The 12,106-nt window shown below is 35.8% G+C and overlaps 1 long non-coding RNA gene across 1 annotated transcript; it reads left to right on the top strand.

Annotated features, from left to right (window-relative positions):
• Positions 1-87: 87 nt before the first annotated feature.
• LOC149795938 (uncharacterized) lies at positions 88-11,600 on the top strand. The gene is made up of 3 exons (XR_016422157.1): positions 88-198; positions 654-690; positions 9,449-11,600. It is a non-coding gene; the product is annotated as an uncharacterized LOC149795938 (long non-coding RNA).
• Positions 11,601-12,106: the final 506 nt, after the last annotated feature.

Below are 12,106 nucleotides of genomic sequence, written 5' to 3'. Positions count from 1 at the left end.
TCTATGTTCAAGATAAGACGAAATTTCGTTTGTAAGTGTTGATGCGAAAATGTAATAACACCAAACTAGTGTACTAAATATCTAGGTCTAATGTCGGAAGAGTGATGCATCCAGATCCCCTGACCAATGCCACTTCTCATATCAGTGAAGTGTCAAGGATACACAAGGCTGATGTACATTCATATTTAGAAGTGCAAGGTGAGTATGAGTTTCCCCGAAAGTGTTAGAGGATTACTTTTTAAATCAATAACCTTGAGAACAGCGACTTTTTTCCTAAAAAACATTAGTTTGTAATACATAATGACCTATTTTAGTCCAGTAGTGCACGTTATTTATATGATAAGTTTGCATATAGGTCAGTATCAATTAGTTTATAGTTTACGAATTTTCGATTTTTCATATTTATTACATTCCATTAGTGTCTGTATCTAGAGATATATTTAAGAAATCTGCGAAAGCGTACATACTCTCTACATATAATGTTATGTGCGCTGATAATATTGTATTATTAAAGAGAAGCGCATTATTACATGTCATGCATAACTCGTCTAAATTCCTCATCTAATTCATTAATTATTAGTGATGACTGACATTTATAAAGTAAAGATATAAAGTAAATATAATCACTTCTAATTTCGATTATATCTTTTCAGACTGTACAGTGGATCGTATGGAAGAGACACTCACTAAGTCAGTATGATACTTGTCAAAGTAAAGATATGGTATTCTGCTTTCAAAGTCACCCATCATTTTCTAAATATAACTTCTAGTCTTTTCTTTCGCATAATGCATATCTAATTTATAAAATTGAAAGTTCAGTGTACAGTGAAGGAAACGTCTAAGAAAACAACAATAATTGTTTATTATGATTTGCATATGCTCTGAACGGGTTGTACGCTTCAGCTCTAATGTGATATAATTGAATCCTACTAGTCCACGTCTTCAGTCCACGGCTCTGTTTTCCACCAATATAAACACACTAGAAACACGTCTTTTATGTACGCCAGAAGCATGCTAGTGTCACGTGGAAATTAAATTCTTATCTCTTTGATATGAGTTAGTATCTCGCAATTACCATTTACTATTCACGAGAACATTAACTCAAACATGCGATTAAGAATCTCAAAGTTAGGAGATATAGACATCTTAATTACGGATTAGTATCAGCTGACTTGCGAAGAGTAAGTCATGATCATGACATAGCAAAGATGTATATCAGCATGATGAATGTATATTTCATTCAGTTCTCTCTCTCTATATATAAAATCTTAAACAACTACGAAAGAACCAAAATCCCATTGAATTAATCATGTTCTTCATCGGAGTCCCAGTCTAGATTTGCGAACCAAAGTTCATTACAGTGCGCATTTCTTTGAATGGAGAGAGAGAGAAAGAGAGAGAGAGAGAGAACACATTTGGTTTGGACAAGGATGAGAATTGTGTCTGACCTTCATCTCCATATGGTACCACAGGAACGTTGCAGGTTTTATTTGTACTTATACGGCGGCCACTATATGTGGTGGAGGAATAATCCCGGAAACCCCATCAAGGAACCACCAACCGTCGGAAAGCATGTGGCCAGCTTTAACACTTACGTTAGCCGAACCTGAGACACGAACCCACGGACCCACGGACATACTTGAGATGTCAGTGATTGATAAAAACGAGCGCCTTTCATGAAACAAATCACACATGTCCCAAGTGATGAAAGTACCAATACTTATGTGATGCGAACACTATAAATGGAACAATATTTTAGTACTTTGTTGGCTAAAAAGGAATAGGCAAGCTTTGATGAATTTAATAATATGGTGGTTGAAAATCAATCAAAACAGCATGGATAATTAATTGTTGGAAGAAGCAAAATTAGATGATGATAAGGAAGATAAAACTAATGACGTTCATAATGGATTTAAGTCTTTCTTACACTAGGCAGATGTTGCTATTTTGGGTTAATACGTCATTTCGTAGGGCAAGATAGGTTAAATATGGCGGCCAGTAAGAACTGCCGACAAACGGGAAGCTACTGCCAAGCTTTCTCACATATCCACATTGGATGTGACCGAGATGCGAAAAGATCTGCTGCCTTTTATATCTGGAATCTCGCTCTCGGTTTTAGAGTTAGAGGCTGAAGTAAGGTTTTTTCTTGCTGTAATTTAGGGAGTGGTGATCCTTGTTGCCCTATCAGCATTCCTCTTGGCTCATCGTTTGGTACATTTGGATGATGGGACCTGCTTCATCGTATCCTGTATTGGATGCGTGGATTTAGAGCTGATATGGGCTTTTAACACTTCTCAGCATGCGTTAGGTGTCCGGTAGTTGGTGTTGGCCGCTTTTCTTTGGCTGCATGTTCGTCCTCCAAAATATCATCATATTCGCTGTCGGTGATATAACCGTCCCTTAGCGGGATGTTCATTCGATCTATGCCTTGGGATTACTAGTATATATCATCGTATTCCATGGAAAACTAACATTCTCCAAATCAAAAATTGTCGCTCGTTGTTACTTACTGAAAATGCCGCTAGGGCAGGCCTTGGCATATATTTGCCGATAGGGCAGGGCATGGCATATATTTGCCGCTATGTATGCTAAGTTAGATAACCTTTGTTAGTAGCTGGGCATTTACTCTTCAGTGCAATTCTAAGAGAGTTTTACCTTTGCTTGTCACACGAGTATTGCTACCAGTAGTATATATAAATTGGGTGGTCGGCACACTTTTTCCCCGCGTGAAAAAGTGAGCGATGCCCTCTTGAGATATACTACAAAGGTGTATGTTATGAAACGTCTATGCGTATTTGTTGCATGCGTTTTCAACTTGTAATAATTCCAATTTTCATAAACTAAAAGGATTTTCTGTAACACGAGAGTGATCTGGAATTATTTACACTTCGATATATTATGGAACTACCTTCCGTTTTTGTACTGTTTGCAATTTGAAGAGAAAAAAAAAAAAAAAAAACATTGCACACACGTCATTGTGTAATGATTGTTTCATCTCTCTTTTCTTCAGCAAAAAATATATAAAATACGATTTTTATACTTTTTCAAATATTCTTTTATTGAAATGAATAGTTTGCAATTTGGCATTCGTCTGCTACATAGTCGAGTACAAAATTGCCGATTACTGGGATTTTTCACTGCAATTTTCTGCGGAGTTTTTTGAACAATTAGATGACAAGGAGTTAAAATAAATAATAGCAGCGATTGAAGCAGAAGAAGACGGATTTGTCTAGAATGTGAGTGATGTTTAAAACGCTGAAAATGAAAAGAATAACAGAGTTTGATAAATGCCCTCACATAGTACCTCAGTCACCATAGCCATACACAACAACAACATTAATATCGTGGGAACTGGGTGAGTCAATTTTGAGGCAGCCGAGGGATATAAACCAAGATTCGAGAAATTATCTGAGGAGGATTTAAAAGCTATTGAAATAAATCAATACTCAAAGGCTAATAAACGAAACACAATATGGAGTATTGGCATTTTCAATGGCATTTTTAAAAGAGAAATTATTTTAATTTTGTTTGCTTATTTAAAAAACGTTGAACGTGTGTGGATGTTGTTGGTTTGGTGAATATGACCACTTACACAAAAATAAACACAGATATTTATGAGACCATTTTTCAAAGAATAAATAAACGATTTTAAATGGTAAAACTACCATCTCTACCAATGTGACTTAATACCATTTAAAAATGTATATAACAACCCATAAAGGTGATTGTTTTGCTAATTCAAATTATTTTGGATGTGTAGCCATTAATTCCTTCCAGCACTCCAGCACTAAACTACGCAAACAAAGAAAACATATGGCCGGTTTTGATGGGAACTCAGCATTTAACAACTGCACATTTAATTTCAGATTAGATAAATGAAATGTGTCTTGTTAAGTATTAACGCTGATGAGAAAGGTATTCCTGTATAGGACATACTGTAATTTTTAAAAAAATATTGAAAAGAAATGTGCTGACCTCACGGGTAGCCATTGTTTAATAAGTAAAATGTGAAGTTGCCGAATAAACGTAACTGTGACAGCAGTTACATTTCGTTTGACATTTGATCACTGAACGGGTCTTCCCAAGTATTAACGCATCTGAGAATGACATCAAATGTTATTTCTGTATACAATTTATTTAATTGTTACCTTTATGTTAGTAAGGGATAACATCATCTTGTTCATATTTATATGTTGTTCATTGATAAAATCAATTATAATTTAACGTTGAATTGGAAATTCAATCGAGCACACTGGTACATTCCGCATCAGCTGTTATTATGTAAGGTCGTGGTCATCTGACGTAGCAGATACGACTGACTAAAATTGAACAAGAATGTTGTAAATGAACTAATCGTGTTGCAACCATTGGTAGCCATTGCCTAGGATGTAAAGTATGAAGTTTCTGAATAAATGTATATGTGACGGTAGTCAATATGATCATGTGATTCTGTACAGGTTGTGTATGATGGGGCGACGTGAAGCGGCGAATGAGATGAAAGTAGGCGCTCCTTAAATTGGAATGCACTATTGATAGAATACGTTGATTTGACGAAGAAAGGACGAACTCGGAATAATAAGGATTAAATGAGCATGGTTGGGTATGTATCGATGTGTTAATTCTACCTAATCACTCACAAAGTTAACATAAAGTCCTTCGGACTTTATTTACTTTGTGTGTGATTTGGTGAAATTTACACGTCGATACATATGAAGAGAGAGAACAGTTTTTAAATGTATCAATTATGAAGCAGCTCGGAGCGATGAAGCTCTAAAGCAACTATTAGTTATTCAGATCCAGTTTTATAATTAAAATGTTAGTTAATTTTAAAAATGAAAACTTTCAGCTATTGAAAAAAAATAAATAAGAAAGCAACTTTATAGGAGGCTTATTTCGACATTTTAGCAGTACACAACATATTAACTAAAGTATACAATATAAAGTATACAAGTATACAATATTTATGGAAGAGTTATTAAACATTTGTCAGATAAAGATGTAGATCAGGTGAGTGAAATAACTGATACAATTTAAAACACAATAAGCATAGATCTTCGTGGTGCTGATGAAAAAGAAAAAAATACAGAACTTATATGGAATGGAACAATATCAGCTACATAAACTAAAACAGCCCACACAAAAACCACAACAGCCATAACAGCAACAGCCACAGCAGCAGCCACAAGGATAGTAATAAGTGAAAATGGATCATTGCAGTCAAAACTAAAGGATGATGGTGAAACGGATGGAAAGGAGACTGGAAGTGGCTTCGGTGCTGGCATCAACAACAGCATTCGTAGAAGATGGTGGATATCCTCATTCATCTTCTGGGCAGTGATCTTCTCACGTCAGATCAGTATAAGAGTCTATACAATGATTTGATTGGTTGAAAACAACGTTCAACAGGTAGCTAAAATACATGTTTCAAAACATCTAGCTGACTTTGTCAACTTCTGTCCATGCACCACAGCATCTTACTCATCAAATTCTCAAACGCTCAGGAATCGTTACCTTCGGTCGTTTCAGCATCCAACGTGATTTATTCCACGGCGACTATCATTCCTCTGGGATCGCTATGGCAGAATCATCTTAATATATTAATGTATAATCATATTATGACCACGTACGTGATCTCAGAAGTCACCATGTGGCTCACTAATAAAAACAACGTAAAAATTACCGCTACATACATGTAAGACGCAGAGCGTTTCCACGGCACAAAATCTTCATCGATACAATAGTAACTGGTTAAAGAATAAAACATGAGATGATTACGTGCACAAAAGCGAATATTCCTGGGTGGATTTTAATCCACCTTATTGTCTTCCGTTACAGCAGAACTTCCCGGTATCGCTTCTAAAGCCTCTCGTATGGTCCTCAAAGCAGATGAAGCTAGAGCTACCGGAGCAGCATCAGCAACTGGAACGGCAGTGGGACAAGATTTAGCTAGTAACATCATGCCACAGTTGACTGTATCGACCAAGCTCCATTTTCAGCAACGCTTTTCACAAATCTTTCTTTGCAGGCAAATATGTTCTGAAAGAAATTGAAGCAGTTACCATATCAAGTCAACAACATATATTACAGGGTCTTAAGAAAATAAATTGCGTGCAAATACCATCTATTGGTTCAATCGGATCTGGTTATGGATCAAAACGATTGTGGTGAAAACTGTCCAATGGCTCCTGACAAAAGAGTCGACATCTGTGTTATTTCGGCCACACCGCGGCTGTAACTGTGTGATTTTATCACGGTGTTATTTATAACACTACCTTAGTATAAATCCGATGTACTTGAGACTTACTAGCGATAATCTTAGGCTGAACGACGACACTCCTGTCGACGAATCCATGATGGAGTAGGAGTACATCGAATAGCAAGACTAGAACATCACCAACCTGAATGCAAGCACGATCTGAAAAATCCAGACGCCTGACGAAAATGAGTACTTGCATCCCCATAAAGCCTTTCTGGACGTCCGATGGAAAATTCAACATGAAGAGTAGATTATGCAGCAGGATCTCATGTTAAGTTGAAAAACAAATGATGGTAGTTATATACGTTGGCACAATACCGGGTGAACAATCAGTGCGTGGAATAAATCAAAGGCTTTTTACCAAAAGTTAGCACAATACTGAATCTGATTATGTTAAGCGCAGTCTACATTCTTCATGATAAAATATCATTCAACGAGTGTTGTGTGATTCACCTGCACATGTGTATTGATGGCTCTGGAACTCACTGGTTTGTTTTGGTGAAACATGCACATAACAGCTACGTCGATTATTTCGATTCGTTTATTTTACCTCCTCCAGATGAGGTCATATATTATATCCAGTAACAGTCGAAAGGTGCAGTCTATAATTAATTACAATTTTAAAACGTCAATGAGAGCACGTGTGGATGGTACTGCATCGATTGCACCATACTGTGGAAAATCACGTTTAGATGTTATCTGACGACTTTGTGAGTAGTGATGTCACTGTTTGAAGACGTTTTAATAACTTGCTTTGGGAAACATAGTTTACTAAAATAGGGTAAATTTAACATATAACATTCAACACTAAGTCGAGGTGGATCAGTTGTAAAACTAGGTAGGTGATATCAAACCCACAGTGGCGATGGTCAAAAATAATCGCCTTATAACTAAATCGAGGTGTGGAGTATCTGGTTCCAGAAAAACCACACATCGTCGCAGGTAAAGGAATACAGACACCATCTACAAGTTAATATAATTTCTTTGTATAAAACATGAAATGCAGAAAGTACGACGTGGACACAAGCTGAGAAGACCTTCGCGTAGAGAGTAAGCTGTATGTGGGAGACTGTACGTGCTGTGAACAACGACAAATTCTCGGTGGCACTGCGGATATCCATGCACTGATCAGAAATCTCCCAGGGCCTCGCAGAGGATGGACGTTACCAATACATAATTATCCCAGACCGTGGAATCCATTAGAAACAAAGCAACTGGATGAAAACGAACATTATAACAACGTAGAAGCCATCGCGATGATATTTATAGCAAGATCAACCCGACGACAAAGTAGGATGTGGTAAAGTGAAGCTGTGGGATATAAGAGAACTCAAACCGGACAATTTTCAAAGAGCGAGTAGACCAAACTCTTGTACGTGGTATTAAACAAAAAATGAAAAGTCAGCTAAAGTAGATGATCCTTCAGCACTGAAGACGCTGCCAGAAGATCTTCATAAACCTGCATGTAAATATTTTCCACAACTCAGAGTCATCGCAGTCGCAGCAGACGATTCATGTTCTGCAGACCTCGTCGACATGAAAGATTACAATGCGTATAGCGATAATTTAAAATATCTCATTACGGTGATCGGTGTATTTCGTAAATATACATGGATGGTTCCTCTGAAAAACAGAAATGGAAGTTATATCCATGAGGCTTTTGATAGCATGGTAGGTGCACGCAGACCCAATAAATTATGGGCAGATCTTAGTAGTCAATTTCAAACAAAACCGCCTCAGACTGATATAAAACAAAAATAACTATGCCTCTTTTCAACACTCTCACAATCAAAAATCAAAGCGGCTGTTTTCGAGAGATTTAACAGAACTCTTAAACATCCCAGCGTTATTAGTGCTCACATTATTATGAGTATTATTATTATTATTATTTTTATTATTATTATTATTAGTATAAGTATTATTATTCGTTAGTTAGTAGTAGTAGTAGTAGTAAAGGTAGTAGTAGTAGTAATAGTAGTAGTATAGGCATGTTATAAACATAAAGGAAATCCATAATACCCGTCGTCGTTATTATTATCAGCGTCAGCATTATCTCATTTTCTCATGACTCACAAATTAGCTATACTACGTTGCATATCCACAACCACACATATCTGAGACTTTATCCACGAAGTTAATTGTCTACAAATTATCTACACATTTATATTTAAAGCTTTTTACCTCTCCTTCTAATCCTTTTCAATAATCTACATTTATATTTTTTATTCGCTTGCTTGATACGTTTTCTAAGTTCGCAAGAAGATGTGCTAAACATAAGTAACAGAAAAGAGTGGGAAGCAAAAAGTATTATAAAAGGCAACAAGTCATCTATTTCCCTTGAATACCAAGTGAAAATGAAATAAAGAGCTAACGGTTTTGGGAATTAAATCCCAAAATAATCATAGAATAGCAGACCAAATCTTAATTATTAACTCTATGAATAATATTTAATAGAACTCCAAACAAATTAAACGCCGAAAGAGCTGATGTGTATGTGATTGCTCGTAAAGTGTACATATGCCAATAGTATTTTACTGGATAAAAATCATATAGTTTTAAGATAAAATTCACTATAATTACCAGAGAACGTATTTGTCCAAAATTATTATTTTTATATGAGAACTTGAATTTCGTAAGAAGAAAACACTTGATGAAAATTATTTGACGAAATATGTATACGTCATATACACTTAAATTATTGTTATGAATTTAGAGTAATTAGCCTGTGTCAAATGATCTGACTTGCTTATATGTTCGTCTTGAAAGTCTTATTAGTTGACTACACTAATTTTCAAATATATCCTATATTTTTTTGGTGAGATGATCGGGAGAAAGACAAATCAGCAAACCATTATATACATTTAGAATGCCTCTTATGGTTATATCTTTTTAAATTTTACGAAGCATACCATGAAAGGAAAAACGTTTAATTATCATTTATTCAATTATATAGCTGTAAAGCAACAACATAGACATGAAATAAAAAAAACATAAATGAGATATCGCAATAACCATGTTGTTCTGTATTCACTTTCGCATGGCTATTACCATATCTGTTCCCCAGCATGCATGGCCAAAATCATCTTATCCAGACTATTTTCCCCTATGTATTTATAGAAAGAAATTATATTTGAACATTATTGGAAGAGCATGTTTTAAAACTACAACTAAACTATTTTATTTTGCACCTAGGTCTGAATTGGGAAGAGTGATTGTTCAATCTCCTTTGAACGATGCTACTTGTTACGATTATGAAAGCCCAGTGGGTAGCCTCACAGTTCAATCCACCTATGACTCTAACGGTGCATCGGGCCGACAATAGAATACCCAAGATAATCAAATGTCCTTGAAACTGGGAAAAGGCACGCTTTACCAAAACAGAGGCAATGTTGTTGTCTTTTTACCAGTCGGTGCATATGTGTGTGTGTCCGTGTTTTCGTTTCCAAGGCCTCTTGAAGTGGAGAAGTTTATGATATGCTCGTACAGCTTGAATACATTGATAATAAACGACACACCGTCATCTTACTTAATACAATGTTTACGTGTATATAAAGTTGTGCTAGGCGGACAAGGACATATTTTTATTGACTGCAATGAAACATTAACATGACGAACAATGCATCAGTGCATCTGTCTTTAAAGAAGTAAGTTTGATTTTCTCTTTCGTCTTCCAACCTATTTGCTTATTTCATTTAGGAGTATCTTCTGATTGGATTGAGACAATGAGAAAAAAAGAAATAAACCAATGCAAAATATACCTTTAGCGGTTTCTAGTTATTTTGATGGCGAGTCAAAACATTGCAAGAAAAGACGACTTGTGTCCGTTATAGAGGGTCCCGGTGGACGTTTAGGCATAACTATTGCCATTATTGTAAAGTGTAAACAAGATGTTTAGCTACATGTGAGTTCAATGTTAAGCCATGTTTATCTATCAGAGGAATTTTCCTTTGGAATTTCAAAATATTCTTTTACACAAGTTGTGAGTTTCGTAAACAATAGTTGTATTCCTGTTATTGATCTTCACTGAATATCTACGAAGCGTTAAGTTCAAGAGGGATCATTTATTTAAATCATTCATTGCAGGAATTATTCCACCCAAAGGAATAACTGCACAAAACATTGCGACTGATTCTGCTTTATATGTTAAGGCAAGAACGAATAATTCTTAGGTAAACTAAATCATATTCCCCGCTGCTGCCCTTAGGTCAAAATTAAAATTTTCTGAAAGTCTGTTTCTATTTCCCGCCAGTGCATGCAACTGTTCGACAACATGCTGACCACATAATAATCCAGAAAGACAAGTTTATGCTAGCACTATCAATGCAAAAGTGGCAGACTATTCCACCTCTATGGAAGTTAGTGACCTCAGTTAAATAATTAGTAAGCTTCAACTGCAGGTGCAAGTCCATGCCAGTCAAACTACAAACGACGCGTCTTTTATGTCACAGTGTATGCAACCGTATGAATGCCTGGACCTTTTGTTAAATACAGGTTAACATTACCGGCTCCACGTGTGCGTGATGCCATCGATGAAATTTCATCTCGCAAAAGAACTCCAAGAAAATGCGTCACAGATTTTACCACAGGGAGTAAAACAAATCAAGATTACCGAACTGTTATGGTCTTATGTATATCTATATTTTGTAACTCCTCGTTCACGACTGTCACTGTATTATGGTTTTGTAAATTGTATAATTATCGTAAAATATATTACATGCCTAATCTTGTACACAGGTATCGATTATTTTAAGATATTATAGTGCCTGTAGATTACATATGATCTATAAATAGATGTTGCTAAGTTTTAATGATAACTCTTGTTGACAAGTTAGGGTAATTTCTAATTGCTAGTAGGGTCAGCATATTTTCAATTGCATGTGCAAGGTCAAGTTAACAGGTATTGCGAAATATTAGTTTAAGTAGTAAGACATGTCTCGTGGGGTATATAACGACATAAAGTCGTAATAGACTCTTGAATTTGTCTATCAGTAGCGAACTAAGCCACCAAATGCATTACTATTTTAGACTCGTTACTCTTTCAGATTATTATTTGATGTGTTAAAATCTGTCTGCAGATATGTTTAATGTTGTTTTTAGATACATTGAGAGGATACAAATGTTAGGATTGCTCATTGCGCTTTAGAGGAGAACATTATTTAGATACTCTTGTAAATTTTCCAGGACAATATTGTTTCATACGTTCATTCAAGGATTGGGTAACATTCGAGTATTTTGAACCTGAATATCACCTTTTAATATTCTTTGGATTGAAGTCATAATACTGTAATATTCTTTGATATCGTCTTGGTTTAACTTTAATAATTAAATTATTTAAGTATTAAAACCATTTGGTTTGGTTTCTTTCTACTACATAGTTTATGACGATAAATTCCCAAAAACAATGGACTGTTTAACGGCGTTGTATCGGGTAATCAAATACCTATGCTTGATAGTATTCGACGACTTGTTCCTGTTAATCGATGGCCTATTAATTGCTTCCGCGCTTTTTAGGTCCACCGCTAACCGCATTTGTTAGCGCTATCACAGATTCTATTTCGACAATCCCAAACGCGGATGATGCAAATGCTATTTCGACAATACCAAACGCGGATGATTTAGCAATCGTTAGAGCCACTGCTGCTGCCTATGCTGGAATCGCTGCAGGCAATGAAAGTATCCAAACAGTCTTTGCATCATATCAGATTTGGATAATTCTTGACACAAATAATGTGTTATTGTCTTCGGCTTTACTAAGTTGGTTATTTGTGTTTGGGTTAACCACTCTGGAACAATTCCAGTTAATTGTGCTGGAGGAAATTTCAATGTGAGAACACAGATTTGTTATTATCA

Source organism: Sinohyriopsis cumingii, chromosome 7 (genome assembly GCF_028554795.1).
Source record: "Sinohyriopsis cumingii isolate HCF-2022 chromosome 7, ASM2855479v2, whole genome shotgun sequence".
Taxonomy (NCBI): domain Eukaryota; kingdom Metazoa; phylum Mollusca; class Bivalvia; order Unionida; family Unionidae; genus Sinohyriopsis; species Sinohyriopsis cumingii.
This window is presented reverse-complemented; position numbering and strand designations above follow the sequence as displayed.